This window comes from Patella vulgata, chromosome 5, assembly GCF_932274485.2.
Source record: "Patella vulgata chromosome 5, xgPatVulg1.2, whole genome shotgun sequence".
Lineage (NCBI taxonomy): Eukaryota > Metazoa > Mollusca > Gastropoda > Patellidae > Patella > Patella vulgata.
In genome coordinates, this window is record NC_065883.2 from 5754205 (window position 1) to 5763372 (window position 9168).

The 9168-nt window shown below is 33.0% G+C and overlaps 1 long non-coding RNA gene across 1 annotated transcript; it reads right to left on the minus strand.

Moving 5' to 3' along the window:
• Positions 1-718: 718 nt before the first annotated feature.
• LOC126822165 (uncharacterized) lies at positions 719-9164 on the minus strand. The gene is made up of 2 exons (XR_007680699.1): positions 1231-9164; positions 719-1199 (listed from the first exon to the last, which is right to left on the minus strand). It is a non-coding gene; the product is annotated as an uncharacterized LOC126822165 (long non-coding RNA).
• Positions 9165-9168: the final 4 nt, after the last annotated feature.

Below are 9168 nucleotides of genomic sequence, written 5' to 3' on the forward strand. Positions count from 1 at the left end.
CCACGGACTCAATGACAGACCTGATGATCTAAAGTGCATGTGTTAAACCATTCGACCACCTGGTGTTCATTAAACAGGTTGATGCATAAAATAGAGAAAGAGAGAGAGAGGTTAACGTCCACTCAACAGAAACTAGGTCATTTCGGGACTACTAACATATGGTTAATTATATTTCAATAATTTGCTTGCCCATAGGGGTCTTTAGCAGTGGGAGGAAACCGGAGGACAGGCGACCCTATTCCCTGACAAGTACAACCGGGGAATCAAAACCACGCCAGTTAACTCAATGACAGACTTTATGATACAACATGTATGCGCTAACCATTCGACTATCCAACTCCCCCCGGCATAAAAGAGAGAGAGAGAGAAATGGGATTTAACGTCCACTCGACACAAACTAGGTCATTTCGGGACTAACATGGTTTTTTTAAAATTTTTATTTCAATAATTCGCTTGCGCGTAGGGGTCTTTAGCAGTGGGAGGAAACCGGAGGACCCGGAGAAAACCCATGAGGTTGGACAGGCGACCCTACTCCTTGTCACGTACAACCGGGGATTAGAAACCACGCCAGTCGACTCAATGACAGACTTCATGATACAGCGCGCGCACGCTAACCATTCAGCCATCCAACCCCCCCCCCCCGCCACCCCGGCATAAAATAATAGAACTTTGATACCCCATTTCATTTCATTTTCCATCAAAATAATTGAACAACATGTAATTCGTGAAAAATTTATTTCGAAGAAAATTTTAGCAATGGCTTTTTTTGTTTAAAATGAAAATGTGTTTCAATAGTGGAAATGGGTATATTGTGACAATTGAAATTGAAAAAAAAAAATTTTTTTGAATAAAAACACTTATATAACAAAACACGTCTATAAGAATTCTCACACTATATCAAATTTACCGCGGGGGAAAAAAAATGAAAAAAACAAAACAAACTTACATCACATTAAAATGACCATTTTTAGCCATTAGGAGAAATGAACGAGTTACCTGCCCTTTGTACTGGAATAACTGAGGTGTATTTATTTATTTATGCACCATGACAATAACCTTGTTTTTCGTCAATTTATTTGTGCAATCCACACGTTAGGTTTTGTCGTCACTAGTGCTCATACCAATATTCAAGATTTGAATTCAGATATTTATTTTACGCTTATTCAAACTGATTTTTATTTTGGTATTTGTTATTCAAACTGATTTTTATTTTGGTATTTGTTATTAAACTGATTTTTATTTTGGTATTTGTTATTCAATGTCTATCAAAAATAATGGAAATTTGATCTTTTTTGTTGTTTTTTCTTCTATGTAATATTTTTGAATGTTAATTCAGTGAAATTTATTAATATTCAAACAGATAAAGGAAAAGAAATTAATTTGTACAGATTTATTCTAGAAATCTGGAAATGCACCCAGGAGCAATCCAAAAATGGATAATTTCAATAGAATAGAATATTCAAATAGCATTTAAATTCGAATAGTATATCAACATTTGTTGTGACCACTAGTTATCACAGGTCAAAATCATTTCGCAGCTAATTATGATGAAATTTGTCACGATAGGCTACACTACGAAGTCATGGCTAGTGCTGTCTGGTGTTGGGGGCTGGTGCTGACAGGGGGTTAGTGCTAAATGATAAGGCCAGCTCAATTTTTCGTCACGGGTCAAGAGATTTAAACAGGGCTAGCGCTAATCCCAACCCTAACCCTGGACCTAGCCCCAATGTTTACCCTAACCAACAATCATGCCAACAATCACGTGCTCTAATCTTGTTTACATCTCAGCGACCTTGACAAAAATTGAGCTGGCCTTAACAAAAAGATTAAGCCCACTGACAGGTGTTCTGAGCAGGGGCAGGTAATTCGCCATTTTTCTCATTTAAACAAATATTTCAATATACATGGTTACATGGAAAGACAATTTAATAAAAAAAAATAAAAAAAATACCAATAGCTCATGTAATTATTGTTTCACTTTTAACTGGCTCTTAAACAGGCAGTGCTAATGTAAATAGACAAATTTAACTTTGATTTTTACGGCAGCCCTTTTGACTCACAATTACCCTAACTTAACGAATATATTTAGTTTTAAAAATAAACATAATTCATTTAATCACATGATCTTAACTGTTCACCAACCATGAGTATTTATCATAGAAATATATAGTCGTACATTTCCACATCGAATGAAACAAATTGGATAATATATAAAAAGGTCTAAGGGGAGGTAACTACTGCTCCTGTTAATATTATCTCCCCTTTGATATCCAAGGGAGGTAACCATAGCTCCTGTTTATATTATCTCCCCTTTGGTGTCCACATGAATGTAACCACTATTCAAGTTTATATTATCTCCAGTCACTCGGCAAACCTCAGCAGATTTCAGTACCCTACATCTAGCCTCTTCTGTATGATGTAGTCCGCCATTGGAACTACTTTCAAGTTCCTGGATTACCAACGGCGTTGCCCATGATGATGCCTTTCAAAGAATGTTTTATCATACAAATAAAAGTGGCAAGTTTTCCTAATAAGTAAACTGGTGCCGCATCACAATTGTATAGGTGTAAGTACATATCACTTAACGTCATACAGCCGAGGCTAGATGTAGAGTAACGGAATCTGCCGAGGTCTGCCAAGTGATCTCCACTTTAACATCTAAGGGGAGATAACTACTGCACCAGTTTCTATTATCTCCCCTTTGACCACAGCTTAAAAGGAAAATTACTGAACTATCTATTAAATACATACTGCCTTACTGAAAATCCCACAAAACTGAAGAAGTGAGAGGCGAGAAACACATATATAAATATTCTTATATTTTCTAATATTTAAAATAAATACACACTGTAACATTATGTACTAGAATGAACGCTTAACAAAAAGAATAAAATTATTTTATTTACTGGTTTTTACCACATTATGCTAGAAAAACTTATGAACTTGTTACATTACACCAGGAAAAACTTGGCAGGACATATTGAAAGTTTGTCTAGATGTAGAACTTCACATCATGACGATTTGATTACGGAGTATTTAAACTTATGCTTTGACGAAAGCTGTAAAAATTTGCGAGATTGAATATACAGTACTGAAATGATCAATCTACAAAGATTTGAATTATGTTTTAACAGATTTCAAATGGAAGAAATAACATTTTAAGGTTTTCACAGTTCCTATTTACAAAGAATTCCACGAGCTACACTTTTTTAACTTTCATGTTTCCATTGGTGATGAGACAAGTTTTTCCGACATCAAAGAGAACTAATCATTTAACAATATCCAGATAGTACTCCATGGACCAGGAACTGAACCCCGATGTCATTGCCGCTATCTTAGAATTGTAACGTCATATCAAAAATCAAATTCAGATAATCAATACGCAATTGTCCAAAAAACAAGCAAACAATTGTACATGAATTGGACAAGCCTAGACTTTTTGCGAAGAGTGCCCCCCCCCACCCCTGACCACTTAAATAACAACAAGAAGTGTAGTGATCTCGGACTGGTTCCTGATCCAAAAATTTCATGGTGCAACATAATGAAATGGTCAGCTAGAAGAAGCAAGTGCCCGGTTAATTAATAATAGAACATTAATTAATTAATTATCTTTAATTAAAATTCGAGAGAAGTGTTGTATATCACATTTAATTGAGCAGATAAAATGCTGGGAAATAATTTTCATCAAAAAACGAAACCAAACTACAACATTTATATGCTTTTTATAATGTTATTTTAAAACTATGCACAGAATTATGACCACATATATGTTACGTTATTTATATAAAATGGGAAACAACAACGTGTATTTATATTAACAAGAAAACACCAAACAACATACAACAGCTTTCTGTAATAATAAGTGTTTTAAACCAAAATAAAACATAGACTTGATACCACGCTAAAATGAGTCGGAGGTCACATGTCATTGTTTAATACTCCTGTTCATTTTGCAAGAGACCTCTAACTTATTTTGCTATCACAGGTAACAAACATCTCGCAAATACTTAACGGCTTGATTCATCATCATCATTTTCATTATCGCTCAAATATGAAATATCTTACGGCTTAATCCATCCTGGTACCTTACTTTAGAGAAAAACGTCACAGAAAGTTAAATTATTCAATGTGGCTAAAATATTGCAGACAAATCACCTTTAAGATTTAAGCGACCCCAAATTTTCCTCTCAATTCCGTAACGAGTTGGTGATCAAGTCGATGTATTATCATTGATAGAAATAAACAGCAGTGTCACAGATTACCATAGCAACCACTGAGTATATTATAAATATCATGCTTATAATAAGAATCGATTATGACTTTTGGATTAAAATTAATTTTGAGGAAATTGTACACCTTAACATTTTTTTTTGGGAGAAGTACAAATCGTACCACTGCTAATAATACGAAAAAAATAATATTCAATATTTAATAAAACACATGCAGATGTAAAAAAAAGTAAAAAAATATGATATGGTAGCAGAGTTGACATGGTGTATTCCTACAATCTGGTTAAAATATAGATCTATATTTCGTTTCGATTTTTTATACTTTCGATGGCCTACACTGTATGAAGATCTGACTGGTTGCTGACTGGTTGTAGTGGGGTCATACAAGCGGCCTTTGACCGTATGACGTCAGACATTTGATTAACCAACCAGTGTTGACTTTTCTAGTGGTTTACTCACAGTCCGGTGCACAGTAGGCCAAGAACTGGCTGTAACAACCAAAATGCAGGTTATATAACAACTCTTCTAGATCCTAGTGTTGTGAAGAACAATAAAACGAAATTTTGAACTATAAAAAACGAAACGGAATAAGATCTGTGTTTTGATCAGCTTGACATGTTTACTAAGTATGAGATAGTGTAATATCCATTCTGAATGACTGTAGGTAAACAGGGCCCAGGATAATGACATATTTTAAGCGATGGGTTACGCATCTTTTAAGGGTCAAATAGGGTTCAAGATAATGGGCATATTTTATGTGATGGGTTATACATACGCCAATAAATGTTATTAATTTTAGGAGGTAACAGGGTCCAGAATAATGACATATTTTAGGCGATGGATTATACATCTTTTAAGGGGCAAATAGGGCTTGAGACAATTGGCATATTTTAAGCGATGGATTAGGTATATGGCAATAAATGTAATTAATGCCAATCTTTCAATGGACAAACTGGGCCGAAGATAATGGAGATATTTTATGGTATGGGTTACTTGTATTATGCCATGTCCTTACTATTAAAATCTGGGGTTTTATATATTTGTTTTATGTTTTTTTTCTTTACCCCAGTTTTTGCTTCTTTCCTGTCCGTGTTAACATTTAATTCAGGGTGTTTACATCTTTCTATCATTTATTTCAGCAGGTCGGTGCAATATATACAGCTTGGCCTTCCAAGACCTAAAAGCGTTCTCGTTTGCAGGATGCCACAAGAAGCAATATTTGTATCTTAGAATCAATCAGAAATGGGGAAAATTGACTACCTTCGATCAATTTTCGAATTTATTAAGTCCTTTGGATTGGGGAGGGGGAGGATTTTAAACATTTCAGTCACATTTGCCTCGTCTTAAATGACCCTTAAATTAATTGTCTTCATTCGTTTGAAGTACATAATAAACCTTTGAGCCCTATTTGCCCCCTCAAAAATGGCCCTAAAATTAGTAGTTGTCTTCATTTGTTTTGCAGTACATAATATTTAACTGTAGCACACGAGAAATAGAAAGGGTTAGGGCCATATAGATATCAATAACAAGTGGGAGCCCATCCTTAAACCTTTGAGCCCCATCTGACCTGTCCTAAAAGCCCTAAAAATTTGTTTAACTGTAGAACACGAGAAATAGCAGGGGGTTAGGGTAAGGGTTGTAGATGATAATAATAATAACAATTTGGAGCCCATCCTTAAACCTTTGAGCCCCATTTGACCTGTCCTAAATGGCCCTAAAATTAGTTGTCTTCATTTGTTTAACTGTAGAACACGAGAAATAGCAGGGGTTAGGGTAAGGGTTATTGATAATAATAATAATAATAATAATAATATATGATATACAACTAACATGTAATAAAAATACATAGAACTGTTATTTAACACAGAAAACGTCATTCACAAAGATCGGATAAAAAAAAAATATATATTATTTATAGAACCAACACTAGTAGGACTAGATTTTGAAATAACAAACTACCTAGTCTCAATCAAACCAGACATTAATAATAATGGTTATTGTTAGACCAAGACTACAAATTTATGCAGTCTCATGTAACCAGACATCTTTAGTATGACACTAATGTATATCAAAAACATCCGATAGACCAAGACTACAAATTATGTAGTCTGATCTATCCAGAAATCATTAATAATAGCATTTATCAAAAGACGTGTTAGACGAAGACTATATATTATGCAGTTTGATCTATCCAGAAATCATTAATAATAGTGGTTATCAAAAGACCTGTTAGACCAAGATTACAAATTATGCAGTCACATCTATCCAGACATATTTGGTATATTTGGATATCAAAACATCTAGTAAACCAAGACTACAAACTATGCCATATTTATATCGACTATAATAGATAATTGATGATAATCATAATATAATAAAAAGATATATTCTAGCTCTCTTGTTTAATTCATTCATTAATATTAATAGTATAAAATATCTACTCTATCAAATACAGATATATCCGTTCGTTTCTGTATCCAAGTTCTGTCCCCAAGTTCACAAAGCATTCTCAGACTTGAGTTAAGAATTTACGCAAAATTGTTTGCCTTATTTTAACTAAAATGTAGTCCTTTATAAAACTTTTGTTGTTTTAATGTATCAAATACATCAATAAAAAACTATGTGCAAAAGTTTTGTGTTTCTTCATCAAAGATATTTCTCATAAACAGTGATTAAAAGTTGAGTAAATTCTTAACTTAAATCTGGGAATGTGTTGTGAACCGGAGGCCTGGGAAATTCAAATACTGCAAATATAAAAAAATAGGGTAAAACAAGAGGCCAGATTTAACGAAGAGAATAAATACAGAATTATACATGCCATGTGGAATGATACGAAATCAAGAGGAAATAGACCACAACCTCCTCACTTCAAAGTTATTTTTTACGGACATAAAACTAAAATTATTTCAACTTTTCTTTTTTTAAAAATTAACTTGTATTTTCATAAGCGGATCTTTCTTAAATGAAATGAAAAAAAAAAATGCTGAAACTTATAGTATTATTGAAAATTATTTCAATGTATCTATTACATCATATTTTGAAAAGTGAATCTTTCTGAACATATAAAAAAAAAATATGCTGAAACTTATCATAGTATTTTTTAAATTGACTGTTATATAAATAAGAAATATCTAAAAAATGCTGTTTGGAACTTTTGGAAAATATTATTAACATATTTTATTACCTATAATTTGAGTTTGAAATTTAATTTTTAAGTAAAAGGTCGGAAAATTTATGGGCGTTGAATCATAAAAAGCATTTATTACCCTGAAGAAAATAGGGAGTCGACTAAACCAAAACCCTCACAAAACTATGGCTGTTCAAAACTTATATCGGAGCTCGGGGACAATTCATTCGATTTTTGTTGGGACATTTTTGTTCTGTCCCAAGCAATTGTAGAGGATGGACGGAAGGGAACGACGGCTATATACGACCACATTTCCATGCGAGCATACAAAAAGGAAGCAACATTTTAAAGGGGCATTATGGGAGATTAGATAAAGAGTTGGCAGTTCTCGCTATAATAGTTAAAGAATAGATAACGTAAAGAGAATATGTTGAAAATTTCTGTCAAATTGATCAACTCTGAACCAAGATTTTAGCGATTGAATTTTCGACCTAGCCTCGATCATTATTACTAAAGTCAGTATGATAAAAATACATAGTCTCGATTATCCACCTTTTGATTTAACCAGCTGCAGCAGACTGGGTTCTAATCCAGTAAACATCACAGGCTAGCGATGACATCAAGAGTTGATTATGGTCTGGATAAGTTAATTAATGTCTAATTAATAATTTAGATCACATTTCAGGCCTAAAGAAAGACCTGCAATTGTTAGATTTAGCTCTTGCATAATGTATGTTTAAGTATTGACCAGCCTTGGTTTGTGAGGATGAATATACTAGCGACCACTAAAGAAGAGTATTCAAGAATTCACACTAATTATCTAATGTATCATGTTGTTCAGTGAAATCATCAGAAAATGTATTTGGAATTTTTTTGATTTTTCTGATCTTTTTAAAAACCTGAGGGTCGTAAATTCATAATGTGTTATATATTATTCCACAAGATTAACTCAAGTACAGCTTGTCCATATTGTAAAATTATCAAAGTAAACCTCTTTAGTTAGTTTTCTTTGTGAGGTTTTTATAGGTTAAGAAAATGACTTCAAGATTTGAATTCTTGATAACCCATTGTCCATTCCAAAATCTCTGGGTTCCTTAAATTTTTTATTCTTTTTTTTTTCTGTCAATTTTAATAATACATAGGATTTAAGTAGTGATAAATACTAAATAAATCGATGATCCTTTTTCTAATTCAAATTTCTGTTCCATTAACTGGTAACAATAGCACTTTTAAGGCCATAGCTTGTATTTGCTAATTGTGTTTATTTCAAGGAATTTACGAAGTTTACGAATGCTCATTCAATAACACTAAACATGAGCAATGGTTTTGGATCAGCATCATTTTTGTTTTATTCAACAAGGACATATTGTCGCATTTCTGGTGAACTGACGAATCTGATACATTGTTGATATCTCTGTAGCCATCAAATAAAAACATTTATGTAAATGCCGTTTGGCCTCCTGATGTATATGTATGAAATATTAAATCACAAATGAATGTTATTATTTGATGTCCACAGATATAACAACAGAACGCAAATTTCAAACACAGAATTCTCAATACTTAAATATATCAGATTCGTCGGTTCGCCAGAAGAGCGACAAATGTGGCACCCAAAAATTTGTCTTTTTTTTTTAAAATTCAAAATCTGACTTGAGAATCACGAGAACAATAAATAAGAGTGAAAAGAGAAATAAATTTAGTTAATTGATGATAAAACGGATATGATAACTGAAGAAGAAAGATCTTGAACACAGCGAGATTCATTCACAAACAGATCATGAATAATTCTAGTCACATAAAAATAATTTC